We start from the raw sequence: 23,329 nt of genomic DNA, 5'->3' as shown, positions 1-23,329 counted from the left end.
GCGTTTCCTATGTTAGTAACAAGTTTCAGCTTCTCTCTTTTAAGATCTAAATTTAACCAAAACTAACATTTAGTCAATTTAAAAAAAAGCCCTACAACAGCAACACAAACATCCCATCTTACTGGCTACCCTGTTTTCTTCTTTGCAATTTATTACATGTATGTCCCTGTAAGAGATTCAGTAAATAGCAAAGTTACTCCATCACCACCCAATGCTGTGTTTTATATACCAGTATGTGCAGCTAGTACTGGCATTCACTTTGTTTAATTAGACATGTAAAGGTGAATGAATGAACTTTGCAGAAGGAAGTCAGAGGTGCAAGCAAAACCTGAGTCACCAGTGAGTTCCAAGAGTAGATCCATTTACTTAAGCCGGGGGGGTGACGACGACCCTCCTTACAAGGTCTTCAGATTTTGTTATACTTTCACTTAGAATTTTTAAATGCTGATGTATTTTCCCCACACTATTAGTTTAAAATGGCTTTTTATGGAAAGCAGCAGAATTAAAGTAAATGGCTACATTCCTTATAAATCAATCATTCTCTCCCGCATTTCAAAATTGTAACTTTTAGAGATCTATCATAATGCCATACACACAATAAAGTAAACCATAACAACCTGCACACATGCACGCACACAGCCCAACTTGAAGTTAAAGAAATTCACAGTGGATGTCAGAACAACTCATTTTACCCTTCTGTGGTCTGATTATTGCAATACTAGTGTGCTCAGTGTGGAGTAAACACAAAGACACACACTATCACTGTCCCAAGGTGCTTATGATTTAAGGGGCTGCAGAAGTAGGCCCTTATCACACATGAGTAGCCCCTACTCATACAAGTAATTTCTACTGACTCAACAGCAGTACTGCTGACATGATAATCAAATCTCATAGTCGAGTAGATATCACTTATTCATTTTTATGTTGTACACTTTTCTTTGGTAGATTAACACTGACAGTCTTTGTGGAAGAACTGCTTGAAAACAAACAAAAAAAAGATGTAAATGAAACAATGCTTGGGACTCCAGTCAGAAAGCAACATATATACCAAAGGCCCAATTCAGAACTAACATAATTCCACTGTTGCAAGTGGGTGTAACTTCACTGACTTCAGAGTGAATCTAGGAAACGCGCAACACAGAATCAGCAGAGTTACATAATTTACCAGTTCCAGCTTTTAAAGAAACACAGAACAGTGGAAGGGAAAGGGGGGAGACCACAAATCCACACTTTATTGTAATTTTGTATCCACTGTGGTTCTATATAACACCAAAGATTACTAGAACTGAAAATTAGATTTAAAAAGGTCCCTATTTTCCATTTACTTTCTTATTTTCACCTATTGTTTGTATTGCAGTGGGGCTTAGAAACTCCAGTCACAGACCAGGATTCCATTATGTTAGTCACTGTACAAACACAAAATGATGAGAGTCCCTGGCCTCAAGAGCTTACAGTTTTGGCAGGGATTTTCTAAGGAGCCTAAAAGGGTGTTCAATGAGAGCAGGGAGCCTAACTTTCTTCCACTCCTTTGATAAAATCCCAGTTTTACATATTTGACACCACTTTGGATACAGTCACTCTCTCCCTTGCTGGAGGGAAAAAATTAATTATAAAAACCTCTTATGAACACCAGCAGGGAAGCAGAGAACAACTTTTTTTTAAAAAGGAATTTTTAATAAAGTAGTTCAGGACATTACTTAGAGAATACAAAAATCCAGTTTCTGATAAAGCAGTTAGCTGATTGCTAAAGGTTAGTTTAAGGTGTCCCTTTAATGGAATCGCCTAGTTTTCCAATGCTAGTGTTACCTCCACTGGTGTCATACTTCCAAAATACTTTAAGCATCAAGCATGTCTTTTAAAAGTTTAACAATCAAAAAGTTACCTTGTAGAAATGTAGAGCATTTAGCTAGATAAACCATATCATAATTTTATTTTATACTGATAGTAAAAAAAAAAAAAAAAAAATAGAAAGTGCTGATGGCATACCACCAAATCAAGTTGTATAAATGTACACTAAGATAAGATGGATAAGTTTTCCGGTTTAAGATGTAAAAGTGGCAAGCAACTGTATTAGTCCAATGAAAAGGAATTTTTAAAAACAAATTAAAAAGCCCACAATATGTGTATCATCTGATCTGAAAAATCTGCTTGTAATGTATTTCCGATTTTTTTACTGGACCGGTCTCTTTATGAAGCCATTGGACAGAAAAGCAAAAGGCAGGATGTTAGTTTAGGTGTTGCAATAAAATTCAAAAATGAAGAGATCAAGGGGAAAAGATGGTATTTTGCTGAATTATTGGACTCAAGGTAATCTGGGTTCTACTTTAGATTCTGCCACAGACTGAGAGACCTTGGGCAAGTCACTTAGCCAATGTCCCTTGGTTTCATCCAATATAAATTAGGGATATCTAAAAGGGGTGCTGCGAAACTTAAGTTATTGATGTTGACAGAGCATTTTGAGATCCTTGGATGTATGTTTCAGCACCATACAACCATGAATTATATTATAACCAGGTACAAGTGTTGGAGTGTCTCCTTACAAAATTTCTCTGATTTACAGTGACAAAAGGCTCCACCAAACGCGTTAAAAAACAATCGTGAAAGAGCAATAAAAACAATACAATAAAGAGTAGGCACCCTAAAGTTGCCAGTGCAATAGAAAGTGTTGATTATTGTGCATATTAGGAAACTGATGCCTCTATCTACCTCCCTTCTTTAGGAGGGCATGAGGCGAGATCAGAGTTTACAATCCCTTTGTACCCAGATAGTTTTTAAAATCCCCCATTTCAAAAAGAGTAGTTAAATAAAAAATGAAATGGTCTCTGAGAATTATCCACTTGTTGGTGTGATTCAGTCCTTGTTTCACATCATTCCTTTTCTTCATCCACAAACTAGAGATACAGTAAGCCCCAATGACTACTTTGGAGTGCCTACAATCTGAAGCATGACAATGCCTCTTGTATCTGCACACTACTTTAAATATAAAAAAATTAGATATTTGTTAGGTAAAAGGATATATATGTGTATTTTTATACCCAATTACTATAGTGTGCAGGATAAATAGCTTGCCAACCTTCATGTTAAGGCAAAAGAACACAGAGCAATACCAAAAAAAAACAAAAAAACCACCACCACCCCAAACAACCAATCCATCCATTATCTATTTTGTTTTTTTGGGGAGGGGTGAGGCACACTCTCGTAATTAACATCTGAACTGACTTTTCCTCCCATTTTCTAGAAGATAAAAGAAAAAACAGTGTTAGAGGCTTTGAATACCATCTTTTAGCCGAAAGAAAACCTTTAGAGCAAAATTAGGTGTTTAGAATACTACCGCTGACATAAACTTTAACTTCTAGCAGTGTTAATAGGAGTCACAACAGGCCATGATCATATTCTTATAAAGATGTGAGTTTGAAGAGTTGTTGATTAACATTTTGTTGCCAAGGAAAGTATTCATCCTGATAATATGAAATTCTATAAAAGAAAAAGTGAACAGTTCAGTTAAGAAAACGATTCAGAGTAGCAGCCGTGTTAGTCTGTATTCGCAAAAAGAAAAGGAGTACTTGTGGCACCTCAGAGACTAACAAATTTATTTGAGCATAAGCTTTCGTGAGCTACAGCTCACTTCATCGGATGCATTCAGTGGAGATTGCTCAGATGTCTTTAAAATAATACCATCAGATCACAAAGTTGCCATGGCACCAACTACAAGACTGTGGTTGGAGAGACAAAATGTCTCTTTATACAAGCTGTTATGGGAAGCTGAGCAAGCTTGGCTATGAACCAAATATGTTTGGGCTCTAGAGTGGACATAATTTATCATCATTTGGACATTCCACTGGTTAACTAAACCAAGAAAGCTGGACAGCTCGCACATTATAGCATTCAGATAAACAAACCTCATATAAAAAGAAAAGGAGTACTTGTGGCACCTTAGAGACTAACATTTATTTGAGCATAAGCTTTCGTGAGCTACAGCTCACTTCATCGGATTCATCAGAGCTGCAGCTCACGAAAGCTTATGCTCAAATAAATTTGTTAGTCTCTAAGGTGCCACAAGTACTCTCTTTCTTTTTGCAGATACGGACTAACACAGCTGCTACTCTGAAACCGCATATACATTCCCATACCTGTATGTTTACACAGATAACCTAAAGCTTATTCACATGTATTCACTTGCTTTCCTAACATAATTTAATAATGACACTATTTCCCCATCACCTATTGTCAAATCACAACAATTAGGAAATCTCTGAATAGGTTCATTTTTGGCAGTTATGTATCAGAAACTACACTGGGAGGAAATTCTGAAGGATGTAAGATACCACATTTATTTCCCTTACTTCCAGATACTTTTAAAATTAAAGCCATCAGGATATATTTAAAGACAATAGCCACCAAAATTTTTGGCTGATGTAGGAACTTTAAAAACAATTGACATGCAACGTGATTACCCAGTTTAAGACTCTTTAAATAGTCTGGATGAGTAAAGGACTCAAATACTATAAATGAGCACCTTCCTGTCGCTTGCAAATTCTTTCACTCCTACCAATCATACAAGTCTTCTGTAAAAAGAAATCTCAGGTTTCCCAGTAGTAAAGCAGTAGCACACTTGCTTTGCCAACCAGGATAATTCGCTTCCAAAGTAGATTACGAAAGTGTCACTTTGGCAGATGTCACATGACAGGAACAAAATCAGTATCAAAAACTAGATGAGCCGGACTCCCTTCTTCCTAGCCCCCTTCCCACAGAAGTACACCTTTCAGCTGTGTTCTATTTCCAAGTACACTTATTCACATAAAACCCAGATTTCCCTCCATCCACCACACAAAGAGAGTTATTTCACTCTTTCTATGCCAGTTACTGACATCAGAAGTGTTAAGTCATTACAATGAGGTTACAGAAAATTATGTGAAATACATGTTAAAGAAACAAATCCAATATGATTTCTATTCCTATTTGGTTTCATGCCATGCCTTTCAGTTCATGGAAGATTATGTTGAGAGCCGCAAATGCACAGTAACTCATCAGCTAACATATCTTTTTATTCTTTTTAGTTAGGATGAGATTATGAGACCTGGATTCACAAATTCAGGCAACAAAGCCATCTTTGATATTCACCTTTTTCTTTATTAAGAGATGGTACTAACTGAAAGTCCTGCCTTCTCCCCCATGCTGCCACAAAACACTTCATATCCTCCTTTGGGGTAGCTCAGTTTATCTTTTAACAATAGGGAAAGACAGCAGCATGTCACATGGCATGGTGGCATATGCCCATTCTTTCTATGTGGCTGCAGTTGCTGTATATACTTGATGAAACAAATGCAAAGCAATTTTGTAAGCTTCTTAACTACCCCTCCCTCAAATATCAATTAAAAACAGAGCAAACATTATCAGACCAAGATTTCTTGATTTCAGAGTCGTTCCCAGGCTAAGCAGAAAGTAGATTTTATTTGTTCTCCTGGAAACATCAGAAAAATCCTGAACTAAAAGATAGGGGTAAGCCATGTCCTTGTGAGTAAAATCCATGGACACGATGATTCTATAAAAACTGCACAAATAGGAGCCTTCAGCTTTCAGTTTGGAAAGGGACAAGGCTTCTTAACATCACTGTTCCCTCACTGCACCAGATGCCAGTCCAAGCTACAACCAACACCTGCTTTTTTGCCCCCCATCCCAACAATGCTTGAGCAAAGGCAAGGCTATTTCCATCAATGGCCCTCCTTTTCCCTTTCCCATATCCCACCTATGCCAAAACGCCAGGCAGAGCTCAACTCCCCAACCCCCAAATTCTGCCCAGGTGTCAGCCCCAACACTCCCCTCCCCCCCCCCCCCGCCAAAAAACAAACAAACAGGGTAAAGGTACCAGCCCGGCTTCCCACCAGTACTACGTCCAGAGGTCAGCCCCAACCTATCCTCTGCCGCAAAACTTTGTCCATGTGTCTGCCCCCCATATACTATGTCCACCCTCCAGTCTGAGGCCAGGCCCATACAGTGTCCACATGCCAACTCCAGCCCAGCCTGGCCCATCCCAAGTGCAGGGGCCAGCCACTGCCCTCACCCACCCTCTTCCTTCCAATACCGTGCCCAGGTGACAGCCCCAGCCCCCCCACACCGTGCCCAGGCTCCCCAGACCACTCACCCATATCGTACCCAGGCGCCAGCCCCCCCCCCCAGACCCGTGCCCAGGCGCCAGACCCAGCCCCACCCCCAGACCCGTGCCCAGGCGCCAGCCCCAGCCTCAGCCCCACCCCCAGACCCGTGCCCAGGCGCCAGCCCCAGCCTCAGCCCCACCCCCAGACCCGTGCCCAGGCGCCAGCCCCAGCCCCAGCCCCACCCCCAGACCCGTGCCCAGGCGCCAGCCCCAGCCCCCCCCCCGATCCGTGCCCAGGCGCCAGCCCCAGCCCCCCCCCCCAGACCCGTGCCCAGGCGCCAGCCCCAGCCCCCCCCCCGATCCGTGCCCAGGCGCCAGCCCCAGGCCCCCCCAGACCCGTGCCCAGGCGCCAGCCCCAGCCCCACCCCCAGACCCGTGCCCAGGCGCCAGCCCCAGCCCCCCCCCCGATCCGTGCCCAGGCGCCAGCCCCAGCCCCCCCCCCAGACCCGTGCCCAGGCGCCAGCCCCAGGCCCCCCCCAGACCCGTGCCCAGGCGCCAGCCCCAGGCCCCCCCCAGACCCGTGCCCAGGCGCCAGCCCCAGGCCCCCCCAGGCCCGTGCCCAGCGTTGCCGCTCAGCAGAGTCAGAGCTTAGCGCCTCCACCCGCCAGTTACCTGTTAGCAGAGCGCCCTGCTGTTAAGCGCCAGGAGCCCCCTCAGGTTTCCTCCTCCCCCGCCCAGGCCGGGGCCCCACGCGCGGAGCCGCGGCGGGGCAGGAAGCGGCGGAGCCGGGCTCCCAGGGGCACAGACTTGCCCATGCACATTCCCAGCCTGAAACTTTCACACACACTTTCCAGCCCCACCCAGCCCCGGCAAACCCTCCGCGGCGAGGGGCACCGCTCGAGCGGCGGCGAGGGCACTTACCTCCCTTCCCCGCGGGGGCCGCCTCCTCAACCCCTCTGCCACCTCGGGCCCCTCTGCCGGGCCCTCGGTGCGTCCCGAGCTGGGCTCCTCCGCAGGCAGCCAGCGGGATGAGCTCATTGGAAGCAGGCGGCAACAACAACCGCCGCCTTACGCAGTCTCCCTACGGCCGCCTCCCTCCCCCGAACGGACAGACTCCTGCTGGGGGAGGGGAGAGAGCTCCTGAATAGCACCCAGCTTACGCCAAATACGCCCGATGCTCTGCCTTGCAGCCTCCCACCTCCGGTCCGGGGCTGGGCCCGTGAGATCCCTGAGCAGCCCCTCTGCGGGGCTGCGTCTGCAAACAGAGCCCTGCCCTCAGGGTCCAAAGTTACTACTGCTTGGAAAGAGGCAACCCATAAGGGAGCTATTGGGAGCGATGAGCAGCGCTAGTGGGACTCAGCCAGGCTGGTTTTGCTGTAGCGAGGGTCCCAGCTAGGGTTTGCCTTGCCCGTCCTCCTATCCTTAACATCAGCAATGCAAAACAGAAGCCAAATGCAAATTTAAAAGAATAAGGCTAGCCGATGGGGTCACCGGGGAAAAAATCATTTGCACCCGGACTTGTGGGTTGCCCGCTGCTGTTAATCTGTGAGTTATCATGTTGTTGTTACCTTCTCTCAGTGTTCCATGTTATGAACTTGTGTATGATGCTTGTTGTAATTATACCTTCTTAACTTTCCTGCACTGCATGTTCTTGTTCAGGTGTGTGTTGTATGTTATATCTGTGTTCTAACTGGTGTGTGTGCCCTGGTGTTCACTGCTGTCATATGTCACACATTATCAGTGCTATAAAGTACTACACCATAGCCAGATAATTTGGATAGTGCAGATTACAAAAAAGGGAAGATTTTTAAAGTCTCTGTGAAATACAGTGCAAAAATTCTTCATTATTAGAGGATGAAACTTCAAAAACTGCTTTAAAATCAACCCAAATGTGATGGTATCTCCCTCCAATCACTGAGTCTTCACAGGCCTATGCTGTTTGTTTCTGTTTCAATTCAAATATATTTGTATCACCTTTCATAACGTCTTAATACTTTTTATTCTATAATCCTGTTTTCTCCCATTTTTATTTTTGTTTGTTTGAAAGCAAGTAGGAAGCTTTGCAGGGGTTCCCAAAGCTTTTGCTGGCCTGACCCCATTTTAATTAATTATTTCCTCCTGGGACCCTAGACACTAGGGAGGACACCATTTAGACGAACTACATGGCATCCGCTGTACAGTATGACCTCACATGCACTGTATGTGTGAGGTGACACCTCATGTAGGACACCATTTTCCCCTTCAAAATGGCATCTTCCACATAGCATGACCTCATATGTAAGGTGCACGTGATGTCAAGCTCTGTGGAGGATGCCATTTGGTAGAGGAAAATGGTGTCTTCCACAGAGTATGACCTCACAGGCACCACACAAGAGAAGTCATGCTGAGTGGAGCAAAATGGCATCCTCTGCACACTGAGGATCATCAAAACCTCATCTCCTGATACTTCAACACCATTTGGGGTCACAACCCACAGGTTGGAATTACTCTGTTACACTGAACATTGAAGAAGGTGGGTTTGACCTACCATGTAGCTATTATAGTTGGCAGAGGCAGTGATGACCTATGGCTAAGATTGCCCAACACTTTATTTTCACTGCACAGAATGGACAGTGGTCACGGAATGAAATGAGGTCATGTAGTTATTGAGGCTATTATCTGTACACCCCTTCCTTCATTTGTTGCAGAAATTGGAAGGTGTGTAGCGAATAAGAGAGCTGAAGGAAGAGAAAGGATAAGCCAGAGAGTGGATTTGTAGAGAGTTAGCGGGGCTGGGAATGTGTGTGTGAGAGTTGAATGCCATGCTGGAGAACTGGATTCTATCATTGCCTCCGCTGCAAAGTTCCTGTGTGCTGCTGAGCAAGTTGCTCGAACTAGACATTCCACAAATGGCCACTATCTGTGTTCTCCTCATTTTCTGAATGCCCAACTTGAGACTCCTGGTCTGATTTGCAGAAGTACTGAGCCTTCACAACTGCAACTGAGGTCAAGGGGAGCACTATTCTGAACGTACTGATGTACGGATGTATCTAAGGACAGCCTAAAACAGTCTGAGCCCAGGGCGTGAATTGCTACAATCATTCTAGTAAGGTTTTAACTCTGAAACACAAGCTACATCTTTACTGCAAAAATAGGTGTGTTTTTACATTGAGATATCTAACTCGAGATAGCTATTTTGATGTAAAATCCTTGTGTAAACAAGGTATAGGTAGCTTTTACCTCAATGTAACAAGTAGAGGCCAACTCTGTACCCCCATCTGCGGGTTACTTTAAACAAGATAAACACTATAGTGCCTTATCAGCAGGTGATGGGGAGGGATAGTTCAGTGGGTTGAGTGTTGGCCTGCTAAACCCAGGGTTCTGAGTTCAATCCTTGAGGGGGCCATTTAGGGATCTAGAGCAAAAATTGGGGATTGGTCTTGCTTTGAGCAGGGGGTTGGACTAGATGACCTCCTGAGGTCCCTTCTAACCCTGAGATTCTATGATTTATCTGCACTAGGATTTACATCAGGATAGCTATTTCGAGCTAGATCTTGATGTAAAACATCTTTTTTGTACAGTGAAAACATAATGTTAGTGATGGCAATTTAAATGTCATCATTAGCTATTTCATAGTTGATAATTTTAGCAGAAACATCCATCTAATGTTCTAATCCCACAATCCCAAACTGCCTCCCACACCTCTGCAGGTACCACAAACCCCAACTATTCCCTGCCTAGATACCAATTTCACCCCATGCAATTTCTACTATTATGCTATTATTCATTATCAATAAAAAATTTTGCAGGACCTTGAAAATGTGGAAACAGAGGAAAATAAACTGAATTTAATATAAAAAATAGGGGATTCCTGTGCAGACTGAGTTATTAATTTTCATCTTTAATTAATTAAAAACATACTTTTTTAATCTTAATGAAGCTGCTGAATAACCATTAGAGTGCCAAAACATCCAGTTTGCCACAGTGTACACATAGCCTTTCCACTATGCCAGTAAAAGGTTTAGGATAGAGCCCATGGATGTGTTGATAAACATGTCATAGGATTATTTACAAAAGTTACACCCCACCAGAATATTTAAACATGAATGCCATATGTGGTAATAGAAAAACAAAACAAAATAGAAACAAGGAGTGTTAGTGTCCTAACCATGATGCAGTTAAATTTTATCTGCTGCTTGTGTTTTCATTTTGACTTTCTCTAACAGCTTAGTAGCTGAAAAATTATCCCAAAATAAGGACAGGTTGTTGTGCACAACTCACCATATGGCTGGATACAGTACATCAGCTTCTCTTCCTTCCTGTAGAGAATCATTGTTGATCACATTCCATTCCCTCCATTTTGCTTGTGTGATTGGGCCTATCTCTGGAAAAAAGGAGATTTTCTGTCCCTCAAAGGAGATGTCTTTCTTGGATCTGGCAGCCTTTACAATTCTTTGTGTCTGAAATCTGAAACAAGAAACCACGAGACTTACAAGTCCAGTGTTCTGTGATGTGTTCCTGGTCAGGATCCTGAAGTATTGCTGAATAATGTGATAGTCCTCTCTATCTAAGTCAAGGAGCTTTGGGATACTATTAAGAATAAAGTCAATTGGATTTAGGTCCTGCTGTTCCACAGGGAAGCTCAAGACCAGATATTTTTAGCTGTAGCTTGATTGTGAAGGTTCTCTACTTGTCTTTCAGTACAGTAATACGTTTGACCACAAAAAAAAAAAAATCTTTCCTCTCATCAGTAGCTTCCTCATGGGAGGAGTTGTGTCCAAAGCTGTTTTTCCACTTGCACTATTTCCCCGTCTGCCCCTTCAACTCAGTTGTTCAGATAATTTGTCTGAGCCAATGGATTTTCCAGCTTTGTTCCACAGAGGTTATGGCTCCCCTTATATCCTCAAATTTATTATGCAAGCTCTCAAGGTTTTTAAAGAGCTGTTCTGATCACCAAGAGCCTCATCCTGAGATGATAAATACTGCAGCAGACTGACTAGCAACATGGGGGCCCAGGGAGCTAAGAAATCGGATTTCTTTGCTCTGTCTTTGTCCATTTTCACTAAATTTTTGCTTCTGATTTTGGGCTCACATCTTTAGCTGCTGTTTCAGTTCTATTTCTTTTGGTTTTGTTGGGCTATTTTTTAGATGCAGCTGCTTTATTCTGCCTAGTTCCACCCCATCTATGTACTTTTTGTTAGAAGATTGTTGACTTACTGAAAATTTCTTAATAAAATATATTTTTATTGACTTTACAAGAGAAAAACACAAAAATGAAAATAAAACATAAAATAAAGTTACAAATAATATCTTTGTTAAACTACTTTGTGATCGGTAAATACTATGACTCCAATCCTGAAAGCTCTTCTGCATGACCAGATCCCTGTGCAGAGTCTCAGTGACTTCAGTAGTAACACCAGTCACACATATCAAGTGAGTCATATGCATGAGGATTTGCAGAATTGCAATTCATCTCCTGCAACACTTTCTCTATACAGAATACACGCAAATAATTATGTATATGAGTAAGTGTTTGCAGGAACAGGCAGCAAATTTTAAGCTCCTGGAGGCAGAATTTATCTTTTTTGGCTTTAGCATACCATGCAAACCTATGGCACTGTATAAATAATAAAAATAATAAACATTAACTAAAAAACTCTAAATGTCACTCTGTTTGATAATTTTTTCCAATTAATAATGTGCTCCCTACAGTTTCTTTCATCCTCTCTTTTCCAGTTCTGATACCTCTGTTGCTTCTCCTCTCCCAACCCTTGCTCCTGTTATGTCTACTCTTTCCCAACCCCCTCCAGTTCTCTGTTCTGTTTGCTCTGTGTACAGGTTGGCAGCAAAGTGAAATTTACCAGAAACTTGACCTCTGTGCAAGGCCTGGCCTGGCAGACAGCACTTCAGAGAACAGGGTGCTAGTAAATTTTGCTTTACTGCCAGTCTGCCAGCACTTCATTTCTGCAAGGCATACAGAGGAAAGATAACAAATAAAACCCTGTCATTACACCACAGGAATTGTTGCCCTTAGGGGATAAAACTGTATTTTGTGGGTGTGTATGCCTGCCTACACCCAAGTTCTTACATTTTTCTATTTAAAAACTCATCTTGAGCTAGGGTCAACATCAATGATCACACACTGGAACAGTCAGTGCTTGGAAATAAACTAAGAAAACTGAAAACCTCATAAAATGCTCCAGAACAAAAGCTGACAATGAATATGGCGCTTAAAGCAAAGTCAAGTCAGAAATACTGTACTGCAAGATGAGACTTAAGTGGCCCGTCATATTCTCTTTTTCCTTTTTTGAGTTAATTGCACATTAATGTTAATTCTTTATTTAACTTTTGTACATTTTTTGTAGGCTGGGTTGGGGGTGGGGTAGGCAGTGGTGTTTTTTGTTGTTGTTGCTCTTATGAACCAGAAAAGAAGCAATGAGTACTAAACTTCTCTGAAAAAAAAAAAAAGAAATTAAGTGTCACTATTCAGTTCATGCAAGTGTTACAATCCATGAACACATACAGCCAGAGATATTCTGGTCAGAAACAGCCAAATACACACATAAAGCGTGAGAAACAGAACCCACGATCTTAAGTTCCAGATATTATAGGGATCTACCGCAGCAGGCTAGAGTAAATCCTCTAATTTACCTGGTCACACAGGGAACATATAATGAACTGGCTAGAGTGTATATGTACTCCACTACCCACTATTGGATGGAGTAAGAGTTGCTGGACAGTGTGTCACATGTCCTACATACTGCTGACACTTTAGTTAAAGTAGCAGGACCTGTACTTCCAGAGCAAGTGGGATGTGGGTTCTATTCCAGGGTGAAGCTCCAAGAGGCCATGGTTTGCAGCATAGTGACCACAACCCTAAATTCCTAGGTGACCATCAATATATTACACTGTAAACACTTTAACAAATTTCTCACCTTCCATCCAGTAGAGGGAGTGCAAAAAAGCTAGTTGATTACAGAAGTTCTTGCTCACTTTCTGCAGTGGGACTAAATAACATCCTAGTAGGGGGACTGGTTTGTGGTGGCAATTTACATAAGTTAGTCTGTTATGGAAAAAGACAAAAATAATGAATTTATTGTAAAAAATACTAATTCATAGATACCATTATTTTAATTAAAATCTCTTTTTATTGGAAAATTAAATTGTTAAGATATACTTGATTGCATGTAACTCATGGCAGCTGCCTGTTAATGAACGCACCACCAGTAGCCTCCTGCTTGGAATACATGAGCCCCTGTGACAAATCATGGGGTCTGTGAGATTTCCTACTTACTCTTAGTTTTTCCACGCAGCTCAGGTTTTAACTTGGCAGCCCTCATCTGCCTCATCAAATGGATCACCTGACACTGTTATATCTGCTTGCCTAGATGCAAGAGTCTTTAAGCGGTAAAAATCATTAATAAATATTTTAAAATGTGAAAATCATTGAATCCATGAGTCCTAAGGACAAAGCTACATCCTTTCTGTATTCAGTCAGTAAGGGCTGATCTGGGTGCTCAGATTCCTAAAGGACTAAGTGGGCTAAATTTTGCTGTAGGTGATTATCTGAGGACAGGATTTGGCTCACTGATTTTAAAGTCCTTTTATCTCCAGTGATTGCATGGCTTTCCCTATTCCTGCTAGAGTAGTTAATCTATTGCCTTTTGCCACTCTAGAGATTCCATCGCTTTGGAAGGGCTACTAGAAGAAAAAGCAATATAACAACACAATTAGTGGCAGCAAAGTTATTACAAAATAAGGCTATAACAACAAGATATCAAGAACATGATCAAGCCAATCGACTGGAGTCATCCAGATTCTATGCTTTGCTAAAAGAAAAGGAGTACTTGTGGCACCTTAGAGACTAACAAATTTATTTGAGCATAAGCTTTCGTGAGCTACAGCTCACTTCATCGGATGCATTCAGTGGAAAATACAGTGGGGAGATTTATATACATAGAGAACATGAAACAATGGGTGTTACCATACACACTGTAACCAGAGTGATCACTTAAGGTGGGCTATTTCCAGCAGGACACGGGCGGGCGGGGGGGGGGACCTTTTGTAGTGATAATCAAGCTGGGCCATTTCCAGCAGTTGACAAGAACGTCTGAGGAACAGTTGGGTGGAGGGGAATAAACATGAGGAAATAGTTTTACATTGTGTAATGACCCATCCACTCCCAGTCTTTATTCAAGCCTAAGTTAATTGTATCCAGTTTGCAAATTAATTCCAATTCAGCAGTCTCTCGCTGGAGTCTGTTTTTGAAGTTTTTTTGTTGAAGAATAGTCACTTTTAGGTCAGAAATCGAGTGACCAGAGAGATTGAAGTGTTCTCCGACTGGTTTTTGAATGTTATAATTCTTGACGTCTGATTTGTGTCCATTTATTCTTTTACGTAGAGACTGTCCAGTTTGACCAATGTACATGGCAGGGGGGCATTGCTGGCACATGATGGCATATATCACATTGGTAGATGTGCAGGTGAACGAGCCTCTGATAGTGTGGCTGATGTGATTAGGCCCTATGATGGTGTCCCCTGAATAGTTATGTGGACACAGTTGGCAATGGGCTTTGTTGCAAGGTTCCTGGGTTAGTGGTTCTGTTGTGTGGTATGTGGTTGCTGGTGAGTATTTGCTTCAGGTTGGGGGGCTGTCTTTAAGCAAGGACTGGCCTGTCTCCCAAGATCTGTGAGAGTGATGGGTCATCCTTCAGGATAAGTTGTAGATCTTTGATGATGCGCTGCAGAGGTTTTAGTTGGGGGCTGAAGGTGATGGCTAGTGGCGTTCTGTTACTTTCTTTGTTGGGCCTGTCCTGTAGTAGGTGACTTCTGGGTACTCTTCTGGCTCTGTCAGTCTGTTTCTTCACTTCAGCAGGTGGGTATTGCAGTTGTAAGAACGCTTGATAGAGATCTTATAGGTGTTTGTCTCTGTCTGAGGGGTTGGAGCAAATGCGGTTGTATCGTAGAGCTTGGCTGTAGACAATGGATCGTGTGGTGTGGTCTGGATGAAAGCTGGAGGCATGTAGGTAGGAATAGCGGTCAGTAGGTTTGATATAGGGTGGTGTTTATGTGACCATCGCTTATTAGCACCATAGTGTCCAGGAAGTGGATCTCTTGTGTGGACTGGTCCAGGCTGAGGTTGATGGTGGGATGGAAATTGTTGAAATCATGGTGGAATTCCTCAAGGGCTTCTTTTCCATGGGTCCAGATGATGAAGATGTCATCAACGTAGCGCAAGTAGAGTAGGGGCATTAGGGGACGAGAGCTGACATGGCTGCTACTCTGAAACTTGTCATTATGCTTTGCTAGGCTCCCTTCCTCTCCTTTCCGTTCCGTATCCTCTTCTCAGTATCAAAAAACTGATTATATCTAGAATCTTGATCAGGAGACAGAAATTATTAGATGAACTTTGCCCTATATTTTATCTTGGCAGTCTCTCACTTATGAATCTGATTTCACAAGGAATGATTGATATCTAAGGAGGAAATAAGAGATGTATAAGATCTAGTGACTTGCAGAATTTCATTGCTTATGGATGGTACATACACGGCAAAAGCAGTGCATTTACTTAGCATTGGCCCCAGTTCAGCAATATTCTGAAGCATGTGCTTAAATGCTTTGCTGAATAGAGATAGACTTAAAATGTGCTTAATCTTAAGAAGGTGCTTAAGTGCTTTGTAAAAGTGAGGCCTTAGTGAAGAGTGTCAGTAGTACTAGCTCAAAGTTTCTGCTTTGGGACATACCAAACACACATATCTAAGAGATGAGCAGATTACAGAAGAACATCCATGGTACAGAGTTTAGAAGAAAGTCATGCTCCAAACAGGAGGAATTTCTTGAACCCAAAGTTTATCACAAACTTACTGTATGTGACATTTTTATAAGTACTCAAAGAATAGTGAAGACTGATGGATAAACATCAGAGTAATGGAAAGGCAAATGTTTTCAATTTGAAGAAGCACCAGATATATGTCTGGAAATCAATTAATAAGTGGAAAACTCTGCTTCCAATTTATTTTCAGTAGTGCCAAATGATTTTGATTAGTAGAAAATTAAGCCCTATCCTGAGGAAATTCCCCAGATGTAAAAAAATCTTTGAGTCTCCTTGAAAAATTAGAAGCACTGGAAACATTTAACTGAAAAAATAATCGGTAAAACTGTTAACAAGGACAACCATGCTTATGAACAATGATGTTTTATAATTCCTACAATTTCATTTTTGCCTTTCAGGAATTAGCCACATCTGTGGCATGGGTCCAACATACAGATGGGCAGGGTAGATGTGTTCATTTAGATTTCTAAGAGTCTCTAGAGAAAGAAGGTCTCAAAAAGGGCCCTTTGGACTTTCTCAGATGTAACAAATGATAATCCATTCTTATGGTTATGTTAATTTAGTCCTATCAGGGTGTAGTTGAGAAGTTCATTGCTACCATGATCCTTCCTCCCTGCCAGTGATTGTGTCCATCAGAAAGCCATACTGGAAATAAATGAGGGTTGGGGAGTATTCTTTCAAAGATTTGTTACAAATACTTTGTGTTTTTTTTATATTTGTTTTTGATTTTAGGGACAAATGAAGGATCCCAGATCGTAAGCTGCACGGGAAAGAGAAAGTTCAGTGCCCTTTTGGTGATGGCTGGAGGCATGATGTCTATGTAGGGCAGAAGAAATCCTTCAAGTGAGCTGGGGAAAGCGCACACAGCAATGATCCCTGCTGCTCCTTCTGAAAAGGTGTAGCATTCTCTCCTCCCAGTACAGTTTGACACAGCTGGTCACAGTGGAAGGAAAGTCATAGGCATGCCCCCAGCGCACTCACACACAGTCCTCTATACTATGTTTAACAGCAATAGACACCACCAGGATCTAAGCCCTTAAACACAGTCTGTGACACACAAAACTCAGTCGACAGGACCAAAAACCATGTTCTTAAAGATGGATGGGGGAAGTTCCTGGGTAAGGTTTGGGGGTGGAATTTTTTCTTGAGTTTTCCTTTTCTGTTGTCTGCTGGCTGAGATTAGTTGTTACTGTCACAAACCAAGACATAGGCAGTCTTGCCTACTAGTCAGAGCTGGAGTCAGCGTCCAGGAACAGCGCCAAATGTCAGAGTCAGGAACCGGGAATCAGGGCTGGAGTGGAGTGGAATGGACTGGACTAGGCTGGGCTAGGCGGGAACAAGGCTGGCAACAAGGCAGGATCAGGGCTGGGGAAGACAGACACAGAAGAGATCACAGCTGCAGGCATGGGCATTAAGCAGCCAGAGATTGGTTGTTGCTGTTGGGCTTAAAAGTGGACTTGCTGACTTCAGCAGCCAATAAGACAGCCCTGCTGTGGCTCAGCTGTGCTCATAGGCTGCCTAGACAGAGCCGCTCGGGGGCAAGTGGGGCAATTTGCCCCAGGCCCCAGGGCAATATACTATACTATACAAAAGTATTGCAACTTTTTTTTGTGGAAGGGGCCTGCGAAATTGCTTTGCCCCAGGTCCCCTGAATCCTCTGGGTGGCACTGTGCCTAGAGACTAGGTAGGTGCAGCTGCAAGCCATCATTCTTGACAGATACTTCTATTTGATTATTCTATGCTACTCTCTTGGAGAATTAGTTTGATTTGTGTACCAGTATTAATGGTGTAGGGTGGTTACTGTAAGTCTAGTTATTGCCAGGTTGCTTGCACCTTCTGTTTCAGTGCTTTTTTTAGTACCAAATTTAAATACATAAATAGAAAGACAAGATAAATGCAGCCAGGAAATGTGAAAGGAAAAGTGCCATATAGTCTTGCTCAGTCTTTCTTTCCTTCTGTGGCTTTTTTAAATAAATGTGCCATCAAATCTGGAGAAAATATGTTGCTGAATGTAAGAAGTGACACCACATCTATTGTATCCAAAAATCATCTAATCTAAGTTAGCTTCAGAATCTTCTTAATGGTATTTAAGATGACTTTCCATCATTGCAAAGATTCCATTAATTACATCAAACTCCCACACAATTTTTAATCCTATGTTAGTGTTTCTGTTTGATTAAGAAGTTTATCAAGAGCACCATTAATTTCTTTAATCATCAGTCCACATGCGTATCTGCAATAAGGTCCCATATACGATTATAAATAGCTACTTGCAATATTTAGTCCGTTGCTCCACTGAGATGTATCTAGAAATTTATTAGTCTTGAAGGAAAGACTGATCTTCTTAGCTGCTAATACAGACCTTGGACGCCATTGTTTCTGATATATAGAGAGAGATCATCATCATCTTACTAATTCTACTAGCTTCCTCAGTGAAGCTCTTAGGCTATGTCTACAATGGCAATTGAATGACAAAACTTTTGTCTTTCAGAGGAGTTAAACCTTCCCTCCACCCCCCAGAAGACAGAAGTTTTGCCGCGACAAGTGCTGGTATGAACAGTGCATTGTTGGCAGGAGCACTCTCCTGCCAACAACGCAAACACCACTCATTGGGGGGAGGAAGTTTTTTGTTGGCAGGAGAGCCGACAAACAGTGCTATACTGCCCAATTTTTAGCGGCATGGCTGTAACGACACAGCCGTGTTGCTAAAAGCTGTGTAGTGTAGACAAGCCAATTTTGACCTACTAACTTTAGAAAATATAAATTCCAGTTTTCCAACAAGTCTTCTAAATCCCTTAACCAGAGGGCATCTTCGGTCCTGTAGAGCTGCTGATGTCAGATCCATGTAGTTTCTGAAGTTAACAAAGGCCTCCCTTCAACACAACCATCTTGAAGCCCGACCTCCTGAATGCAGCCAGACTGAAAATGCGTCATACAAATACATAGAATCATAGGACTGGAAGGGACATGAAGAGGACTAAGTATTATCTAGACTATTCCTGACAGGTGTTTGTCTAACCTGCTTTTAAAAATCTTCAATGATGGAGATTCTAAGGCACTTTATTGCAGTGCTTAATTACCCTGACAGGAAGTTTTTCCTAACTGTTCAACCTAAACCTCCCTTGCTGCAATTTAAGCCGATTGCTTCTTGTCCTATCCTCAGAAGTTAAGGAGAACAATTTTTCTCCCTCCCCCTTGTAACAACCTTTTATGTACTTGAAAACTGTCATCATGTCCCCTCTCAGTCTTCTCTTCTCCAGACTAAACAAACCCATTTTTTTCAATCTTCCCTCATAGGTCATGTTTTCTAGACCTTTAATCATTTTTATTTCTCTTCTCCAGACTTTCTCCAATTTGTCCACATCTTTCCTAAAATGTGGCTCCCAGAACTGGACACAATACTCCAGCTGAGGCCTAATCAGCGTGGAGTAGAGCGAAAGAATTACTACTTGTGTCTTGCTTACAAAACTCCTGCTAATACATCCCAGAATGATGTTTGCTTTTTTTGCAACAGTGTTACACTGTTGACTCATATTGTGTGATCCTTGTGATCCACTATGACCCTGAGATCCCTTTCCACAGTATTCCTTCCTAGGCAGTCATTTCCCATTTTGTAAGTGTACAACTGATTGTTCCCTTCTAGGTGGAGTACTTTGCATTTGTCCTTATTGAATTTAATCCTATTTATTTCAGACCATTTCTCCAGTTTGTCCAGATCATTTTGAATTTTAATGCTATCCTCCAAAGCACTTGCACTTTTGTATCTTGATGTTACAAAAAAGAACTTCTGAAACAACAGTTAGAAATAAATTAATGGCAGAGGAGAAACTGGACCAAATTCAGACTTGGTGTAAATGGGTGCAGTCAATGAAGTTGTGTCTGTTTACATCAGTGTTGACTTTGAACTGCTATATCCAACCTTCAATAGATCTACATGCACCAGTCTATGTTAACTCTGATAGTGACTAGAGCAGATTATGAAGAAGTGCTGCTGAGAAATCATTTTGCCTTTTAAAATGTACATATTTATTATAGGCACGAAGTGTGTGAAGTAATATCTTTTATTGGACCAACTTATGTTGGGGAGAGAGACCCATAGAAGAGCTCTGTGCAAGCTCAATAGCTTGTCTCTCTCACTAACAGAAGTTGGTCCAATAAAAGACATTACCTCATCCTTGTTTCTAATATCCTGGAACCAACACTGATACCACAACACTGCACACAAACATTTTATTTTGCGTTTTCATAAATCTCCTAAAATCTCACTGCCTGCATCTCCCTCCAAAATACCTGTATTATATTCAAATAGTTTGGTGTTGAGATTGTTCTGTTAGAAATGTATAATACAATGGGATCTGCAAAATAGCATGATTCTGAAATCTACTCCTCTGAATTCAGTGCCAGTGTAGTATGTTTGCCACTAATTTATTTGGATCATATTTCATTTGTAATTAACTTGTTCAAATATGAAGATTGTATGTGTGGGTAGATACTAGGAATGGTAAGAAGAAATGTGATTTCCCCCTTCCCCTCCCCCCCCCCCCCCCCATAAATGATGTGGTATATAGGTTTATATTTCATTTTTTGGGTCAAGTCCTCTGTGGTTTGTGTAAACCCTAGCATGATACTGAAAGAACTACATCTTTCCTTTTAATGCTTGCTCTTTAAAATTGTTGCAATAAAATTGGTGTGTGGATTAAAAAGAATGGCTCAGTGATAGGAGGATACTATAATGTCATCACTGGACAGCTCAACTGGTGGAAGCTGTATAAATTGTAGGCGAACAGCAACATCTTGTGGCATAAAAAAGGCAGGTATAATTAACAGCTAATGTTAATCTTCTCTGAAGTGCAGTTATAGCCATGTGGGTTCCAGCACTTTAAAGAGACAATGTGGGTGAGATAATATATTTCGTTGATCCAGTGAAAGATATTACCTCACCCACCTTGTCTCTCTAATCTTTTATCAAAAGATTCTTTAGACATGACTGAATCAATAACATGTCCTTTGAATAATGTCCACTTAACTCTCAGTAAATAAGAAAAACAAGTTTAAAATTAGCCTCTGCTAGAGTCTGAAGTGCTCCCAAAAACTTCAGAATCTTAGCCTCTCCTCTTTTCTTAGTCTCCTTTCCCCTTCCCTCCATTCCCCTCAATCCACTTTATTAATGTAGCACCTTAGGGCCCTACTCACAGACCAGGTCCTTGTTGTAGTAGGCACTGTACAAACGCAGAATAAAAAGACTGTCCTTCCATTTTCCAATCTCTTGTTAACAAAGGCTTCTGGAGCACTAGACTGAACCTTCCAAAAGTAATTTTCCATGACAAACACAATAAGATATAGAAAGTGCCCTAATATTTGAAGGTGAAATAAATTGTTTAATTAATCATTTATGCTCCAGTGAAGAGTAAATTGTATTGTTGTATAATCAGAATATATATTTTCCATATCCCCAAACTAATAATGAACACCAGAGTATTTGTTAAATACTGAATATGAAGACCTAGACCTCTCAAGATCATGTAAGATCTTGAGATCAGTGAGATATGGAGTCAGTTAACAGTGTGTATCCAGTACCATCAATAATAAACAGGGCTGTCAGAGAGCTGAATCCATCAATCTCAGCATGTGTCCACTGCATAAGAGGAAACCAGCTACTGAGTAAAAGGAAGACTATAATTTCTTTGTCTCAGTAGTTGCAGATGACTGTGAAAATGGATACCAAGTACCTGCCTAGTATAATAAAGTCTTCTGTAGAAAACTGACTTGGCGGCTCCCTCTCTATCCAGAAAGCTTGACGCCCTGGAAAGCTAGAAAACCAGAGGCAAGACTGATAGATCATTGGAAGTATGTGAAAGATCCCACCGTACACACCCTACACCAGAAAAACTATGTATCATGGCAATACAAAAATGACCACTGGGAAGTCTGCTAGACCAGCACTCATCCTGTAAATACCAAAGAGGACAGGAGAGGGTAGTCTATGAGCTGCAGAAAGGGAAAATAAGGAACAGCAGCACCCCAAGGAGTGTCAACCAGGGAGGACAGACATTTTTGCAAGAATGCATTATTGGGCTCTCAAAGCATATTTACCTGCTTGACTGTGAACTTTTTATGGGGGTTATGTAACAAGAGACACAATTACAATATAAATTACACAGAAAAAACTGGAATTAGAACCCTGATTGAGATCCAAAACCAGACCCCTGCCACTTCAACTAAAGGAGAGCTTAGTTGGGAGTTATAACAGGTGCCTTATCTTATACGTATGTGGACCAGTCACTAGAAGATGATGTAACACACACTTTACAGTGTATCTTGATCTGTATATATATTTTTAATATTGGGGGAAGGTTCATATGCTGGGAATGGCTTTGTACTTTGGTGTTCATTTTTTCAAGGTTGGAAGCATGAGCTTGACAGACTCAAGGGGATACGTTCTTATGTAAAGCTGTTTATATTTTTTTATTAATAGTTTCATGACTTAGATTTTTTTTCTCATTCCATCTGTGGGAGAATGTCAAATTGTTGTCTATTCTTCTATAAGTCTTCAATGAATCCATACACTTAAATTACAATATTACATATGAATCAAAGACTTATTCCAATATTACTAAAAGCATAGTTTTATGGTTGCTGCCATACTCCATCATATCTCCATCATGAACTGACTAAACTATGAATTCCCTGAGCTTAGAGACAGAGCCATTGCCTTGTAAAGGGTAAAATTCATACTTGTGCATAAGGCCAGCACAAGGCCTATGCATCACTTAAAATCTTCAAACAGGACTAATGAGGGAATTAAGCAGACCCTCTGAACAGAGGTAAATTTCACCTTCAGTAACCAACTCAGTATTTACTGAATTCCCTTGGCGGTTTTTTCCATGGAATTCATTGGTACTTGGCTTGAGGTCTTACCCATTTGTGTAAAGTGTTTTGAGGTTTATAGATGACAAACCACTATAAGAATTAAACTATAATATATTGCTGTTATTCCATCTGTCAAGATGATGAAAGAAAATCAGGCAGGGGGAAATATATTTGTCATGAAAAGTTAAAAATGAAAAGGACATTGACAAGAATATTTCATTTTTGTTCACTCTGCATTGTTTATAGCAATGGTCACCAACCAGCTGATCGCAATCAACTGGTCAATCCTAAAGAATCTCCCAGTCAATTGTGATCTCCGGTGGTGCAGCTGGGCTCCCTGACTGCCCCAGCCCCACACCGCTCCTGGAAGTGGCAAACGCGGTCCTGTGGGGGGGGAGGCAGGGGTCTCCCTCCGCGCACTGCTCCTGCCTGCAAGCACCGCCCCTGAAGCTCCCATTGGCCAGGAACAGGGAGAAGAGCTGAACAATCCTGGAAGTTCAAAAAATATGCAAATTTCTCTGTCATTTTCATACATTGTCAATAAGTTGTTTAGT

The 23,329-nt window shown here is 41.7% G+C and overlaps 1 protein-coding gene and 1 long non-coding RNA gene across 5 annotated transcripts in view; one reads left to right on the top strand and one right to left on the bottom strand.

The window, feature by feature from the left end:
- TANC1 (tetratricopeptide repeat, ankyrin repeat and coiled-coil containing 1) overlaps positions 1-7,161 on the bottom strand; it is a 216,512-nt gene extending 209,351 nt beyond the window's left edge. For all 4 annotated transcript variants that reach the window (XM_084642572.1, XM_084642575.1, XM_084642573.1 and 1 more), the window contains exon 1: positions 7,016-7,161. The gene's annotated coding sequence lies outside the window, so the exon portion shown is untranslated. The remainder of the gene's footprint in view (positions 1-7,015) is intronic.
- A 131-nt stretch (positions 7,162-7,292) lies between these two features.
- On the top strand, positions 7,293-23,329 carry LOC311528010. Its single transcript, XR_014713492.1, has 3 exons — positions 7,293-7,639; positions 16,638-16,801; positions 23,022-23,329. It is a non-coding gene; the product is annotated as an uncharacterized lncRNA (long non-coding RNA).

This window comes from Lepidochelys olivacea (genome assembly GCF_965140295.1).
Source record: "Lepidochelys olivacea isolate rLepOli2 genome assembly, chromosome: 11".
Taxonomy (NCBI): domain Eukaryota; kingdom Metazoa; phylum Chordata; order Testudines; family Cheloniidae; genus Lepidochelys; species Lepidochelys olivacea.
Note: the sequence above shows the minus strand (reverse complement) of the source record. Positions and strands in the feature narration are given on the sequence as shown.